Raw genomic sequence first — 6,377 nt, forward strand, 5'->3', positions numbered from 1 at the left:
GTCGGTGATGGTGGTGGTGGTTGGTGGTAGTGGTCGCGATGAGGTGGTTGTAGAATTATGGCGCAAAAGGAAATAACACATAGAACAGACAAGAAAAGACAAGTGTGCACAGCGTAAGTGGCATTCAATCAAGCATGTGCGTTAGACGATTTCTATTATATCGTCTCTTTTCTTATTTTTTCTTTTTTTTTTTTCGTTATTATTGTAATATATTTTTCTCAATAGCGGATCAGCGTGAAATAGGCGCTAAACGTAAAAATTCGTGCGTTTTTCGCACATTTTTTTTTTTCGAAAGCTTTGTTAATTTGTAACAGCTAATGTTACAAAAAGAAAACGATACTAATTAATGCTCTATCCAAGAAACTTTTTTTCTTTCACGCTTTATTAAAATTCTACGTAGCTTAATCCGCTACTGGAGTCTCTGAAAATCGGCCAAGTCGTTCGTTAAACGCCGCAGGGCCGTTTTCATAGCACCGCTCGTGAGAAAAGTGGTATTTTTTTTTGCATAAATATGGTATTTACTGCTAACGCATTTCGCATGTAATTACAGAACAAGTTTCCGGGAAATCACGGGTGAGACTGTCCGTGTCACATTTTGAACCAACACGAGAAAATTCTCTAGGGAAAAGCGCACTTGTATCATAACCATCATGAGTGTGACGAACGTGGAAAACGTTTCGCATTAAAATTCATCGCGCTGAAGAGGAAAATCCCGCTAGGAATACTCACTATTTTACAAAATAGACTTGGATTAATGGAAAGTTCAAAAATCACTGCGCGTGAACAACTTTGCCGATATTGAAATTTTTGATAAATGAGCGCGATTCCGCTCGCGATTTACGCCTTTTTCAGGCGAATACTGTAATATAAAGAAGATAGTTGATTAGAGGGTGAAAAAGATGATTTTAGCCTGCATCGAAATTCCTAGGGTAAACGTACAAGAACATTTGATTCAATTTAAATAATGAAATTCCATAACGAGTTTTAAATCACATGGAAAAAGTAACTTGATTTCGTTTAGAAAAAAAATATTTAATCCTCGATCACGTGCAATAAAAAAATATTTTAAATGATTCCAATTATTAGAATTAAAGATTATTTAAAAATCTCGCCGAGAATAAATCGTCACATAAAATGTACGACCGCCTTTAGCAAATTCAAATACGTCGAAGATTACTTCGTCCCGAATCGAAAAATTCTAGACATAAAAAAAAAAAAATAAATTCTGCATTAAATTTCATACAAGGTAAAGTTTACAATTAATTGTTTTTTTCAAAATTCTGACAAGTTTATGAAAATGAAGGAAATTTATTAGCCATAGACAAGACAAAAGTAATCTCGACGTAACGCAGCAATTATAATCGCACGTGAGATTATCATTGTACGTGGCGCACAACGTTGCTACATAGAAGTTTCCTGGAGCAACTGTCTAAGAGAAAAAGAAGTCGATTAATAAATTTTCGCAGGATCGCTCGAGGATGCAGCCCAGCCACGTGCTGTCCCATCGAGCGGAACACCTTCGGTTATGATATTTATGGTTAACATTAAACTGGCGAGCGAGATCCTCTCGCGACCCGCGCGAATATTAAGTACTAGTTCGCTCGGTTAATCCTAGGAGACTAAGTATACTCTATAGCATGCGCAAAAGAAAACTGGTAATCAAAAGATAAAACGCTCGGCGGCTGACGGAGACCGAGTTAAGTAAAGGATACACGTACTCAACGTAACTCAAAGAGGTAACTTAAGCATAAAGACGATAACAAACGAGCAGATTCAGGGGCAGAGAGAGAGAGAGAGAAAGAGAGAGAGAGAGAGAGAGAACGAAAAAACAGAGAGAGGTTAGAGTGACAGTGAGAGAGTCGGGATGTGTATGGAGAATGAGAAAGAATGAGAGAGAAAACTGAGATTATAACGTTTGCAGGAGAGAGAGAGAGAGAGAGAGAGAGAGAAAGCGAATGAGAAAACTTGATGCCCGACGTCGGGTGTCGGCCAATGAGGGATAACTTTTTTGTGGAGTAGAAAAATATGTCCAGCAGCTTTACACAACCGAGACGCGTCATGAATCGACATGAACGCGCAACACGTCTCTTGAAATCCTTCTTGAAGTCGTGGTGTTTGTGTCGATGAGTGAGAATTAGTGGGTAGTGAAGGAAAGAAAAGAAAAGCGAGCGGCAACAACGGCGACGACGACGACGACGACAAGGAAGACGACGACGATGATGATGATGATGATGATGACTACGGTGGCGACAGTGATAGCATCGAAGGGCGCGACTGTCGCGGGATAAAGACAGGCCGGGGAAATATCTTGGTTGAGTAGTTTGCTTATTAAAAGCTTCGGTGGAGTGTAAAAATAAAGTAATATAGAAGAGGACCCTTCCTTCGACCAGAACGCGCGATACCGCGGCGATGAGAATCACTTCATAAGGAAAAAATCTAATTATCAAATAATATTGAAATAATGTCAATCAAATGTTCGGTTATAACGTAACCAAAAATTATTTTGTCTTCTTAAATATTTTAATAAATGTTACCATCGGTAATAACGGTTGTATTATTAGATATTTTGATTTTGATCAAAATAATAGTATAGAGATACGATAGAATTGAAAAGAGAGGAAAAGAAATATGTCTTAACAAGAAAATTATTTATTAAGAAAAAAGATATATAAAGATATCGATATTACGTCTTTTGGAGAATTAATTTTGTCTATTCGATGAATTTAAAATTACAAATTCTGAATTTATTCTGGACGCGATGACTTTTTATCGATTGTCGTAGGAGTTTGCGGAAATGAGGTGAAGAATCGCAAGGTTTTACACTAGGAAACTCGAGAATGGAAAATATGTATAAGAAAGCGAAGATGTCGCAGCTGGTTCACCTGAAAAGGTGAAAAATGGCTTCGCGTGAAAACCTCCTGTAGTTCCCTTTTTGTTCCATGACCTGAACTCGTTACAGTCGTTTTCTATCTTTCTTCATCTCAGAAACGAGACCAGGAAGATATCTAACGTCGAAGGTAACGGATAGCTTGACAATAGAATGTGTCTGCGGAGTTCTCGCCTGTGTTGCGTAAACTCTCCCGCAGAAATCTGAAACGAGTGATATCAAATCATTCGTAGTGCTCGATCTTTCGCATGGTTCAACATTTATCGATTGGTATTTTTATCCTAACCAGATCTTCCTCCTGATTTCTACGCGATTCAAAGGAGAAACAAAGCTAGCTAATACTAACTATTTGCAATTCAAGTCAGACTTGACATAATACGTGGTAAAATTCTTCAAACATTCGAATTTTTTCGTAGTGTAGGTTTTGGGAAGTTTAATATAAACACAAAGAATTGTCCTTTGCAATAAATCTCGCATTTCAAATTTTTAACTAGTCTTCCTCTTATAAGTAAAAAAAATTCTATAATTCATGTTAGCCAATTAGATGAAATTAAAGTCGAAATACTTGATCTTTACTCGTTTGCGAGAAAATAGTTCATCATAAAGGGTTAACTTTTAACAAACCGCAAAGTTTGCAAAGAGGAAACATGAATGAATTCGCATTCACGAGGCGTTGACCGTTGTTTCCTAATCTCTCCGGTATTATATTCACGATGATTATCGGTTTTGGTTTCGTAGTGCGATAGTGCGAGAACCGACGAGATCGGTATCTAGCTTTGGTTCGATTCAGGAATTGTTGCGAGTTTAGATCGTGTCCATCGAGATGAGACTTTATGTGCACGTTGGAATGCACACAGGAATGAACGATTGACTTGGGTCAAGTGTGGAGAGCAAGATGCCGATAGAACCACGTTTCGAAAGGGGCCGGCAAACGGTTGATCGATGCTTCGTGGCCTTCCCTCATTATCTCACGGAAACTCGGTGCGTTCTATCGATCGGATATACCTTCCCGGGCTGTTCGAGCTTTTGGGCGCCTCCACCGGAGCGACTGAAAGTCTCTTTTGCTCCGGATTTCGCACGGAGAGCCTCGGAAGAGAGACACGAAGAGCCGACCGGGGGTAGAATTCTACGTGGGTGGCATACGTCGTCTGCTGAAAGCCAGGCTCGGAGGTGACCGGAAATTGTCGAGAATCTTGTCGATTGCGATTAGTTAATTAAACGCGACTTTCGACAGTGACGGGGCGCGTGTTATTCGAATTACGGCATATCGATTTTTCGTTGATATCGTGTCGATCGGATAAGAAATTAAGAAACTTAAGCGGCTTTCAGGCAGGTGTTATGACAGACAATGATCTGACTTTACTATCTCTCGATCGAATAATCACCAGATGTTTCTATTTATAAATTTTCAAGCGATTGTACGTGCAAAACTATGAATATAAATTGCACGTTATACTACATTTATACTACATGTACTTTTACTTTTATAGTAACTTTCATTATCACAATAAAAAAAATATTTTTTAACAATTATGTTTTATTCTCGCAAAAGGAATAGTGAGCAAAAAAGGAAATTTTTGACCTGATCCTTTTAGAGTTTTTCCCTTTAAAAATTTTTTTGCAACTCTACTTTGCTTAGCTCAGCACGATGGTTAAATTAAAAATGTATCAAGTGTATAATCTTTGAAGAAAGTGACTGGAATTGAAAATTTATACTTTCCGTATAAAAAAATTTTATATATATATGTAATATTATATATACATGTATAAAACAGTTTAGCGAAGTTGATATTAACAATATATTTTTACTATTTTTACTATTTTATAATTTAAAGGACTTTTCTTATTTTATCTTAATTATTTTTTAGAAACATGTCTTGAAATATAACATTAAAAAAAATCTCTACTTCTTATTAAAATAATTATTCATTCAAATTCTAAATCGCTGCTAAACTTCTTGTATTACTTTCACACACATACGTATAAAATATAGAAAAATTTAATTTCTTCATAATTTCATTTTATCAATAAAATATGTGTAACACATCTTTCATAGTTACAATACAATTTTTGCTCAGAGTTTAAGGATGTTACTATTATTCGGACTGTTCAGAGATGTCCGAGATCATTCGGTATGCTACCATCGAGCAGAGAGAAATCTTGCGGGTGTATTGGAGTGGGCAGGTTCAGGCGCAGCAGTCGGTTGCGCTCGTAAAACCGAAAGCATTGTTAGCGGAGTGTCCAATGTTCGTTCGCTGGACGTTGTTAAGAGAACGAGGCAAGCGGCACATACATCCCACACAATAGCATTCCACGCGCGCGCACACACACTCACACGTACACGTACAAGAGCGAGATATCTCACGCTGCATCGTAAAGCGCGCAAATAAACCGAACTCAAGTCAAACGAGCGAACTCAAACGAGAGACGGGGACACGGCAGCTGTTTTAGGTATTGCTGAGAGGCAGAAGAGTGATAGGAGGGGGTGGTTTCAAAGTCGTAAAACCGTGTCGTGAACGCCATAACGAATGCAATGCGGAAATTCGCCGGCTAAATCCCAGAACGAGCGAAGCGAAAGATAGCGATAGCGAAAGAAAAACGAGAGAGAGAGAGAGAGAGAGAGGGAGAGCGCAAGAGAGCGAAGGTTTAAGGCAGAAACGGAGAGGAGAGTGAACGGTCGAATGGCATGTATATATTCACCGAACTTTCTCGACTAATCTGCCGAGCTTTATGAAGCTCTTCTCGAGACGGGCATAAATTCACGTGAATTTGCTATTATTATAGACGACGAGGAAACAGAAAAGCGACCGTATTTTCCATTGCGCGCATTTGCATCACATTATTTTGAATTCGAGAGTATGATAGGTAAATAGAGAAGAAAATATCTGCGAAATCTAAGAGAGGAGAAATTCATTGCACCTTGCGATATCCTTTATTTTATGAGAACCATTCGTTCATTAATTATCTCTTATATTTTTATCACGTTGATAATTCAATAAATTTGTGTCATCTCAAATATGATTTCAAATCAGGGGCTCTTCATTTCTGTGAATGCATTATTCAAATATGTAAATCATTGTGAATAACACGGTGTGCTTGATCGTTATAACGAGAAGCGCAAGAAGCAGATAGAGAAGATTAACAAGATAACACAAAACATTATAGATAAAAAAGAGAAAGAGAGAAAGAAAGGTTGGAGGTGAGGCTATCGTGACGATTGAAATTCAGTACGCAGTACGGGGATATGTGTGATTGAAAGGCGATGTGTAACACAACAAAATCAGTGTCAAAACGGAAGGAAACGGTTAGGAAACGGAAGTGAAAACGGTGTTTAACGGCATGTTCTTCAACAATTAATGGATGCGTAATGTTAGCTCAATCCAAAGTCCAAAAGGAGGACGATTATGCAGCACGTTTAAAGGAAGTAGAAGATGATGACAAAGATAGAAATGTAAGTATATAGATAGATAGAAATATATATATATATATA

At 37.9% G+C, this 6,377-nt stretch overlaps 1 protein-coding gene across 6 annotated transcripts in view; it reads right to left on the reverse strand.

The window, feature by feature from the left end:
- The window catches only part of LOC108691979 (serine/threonine-protein phosphatase 2B catalytic subunit 2-like), a 158,942-nt gene that overhangs the window by 11,701 nt on the left and 140,864 nt on the right, over positions 1 to 6,377 (reverse strand). The window lies entirely within an intron of this gene.

This window comes from Atta colombica, unplaced genomic scaffold (assembly GCF_001594045.1).
Source record: "Atta colombica isolate Treedump-2 unplaced genomic scaffold, Acol1.0 scaffold55, whole genome shotgun sequence".
NCBI lineage: Eukaryota > Metazoa > Arthropoda > Insecta > Hymenoptera > Formicidae > Atta > Atta colombica.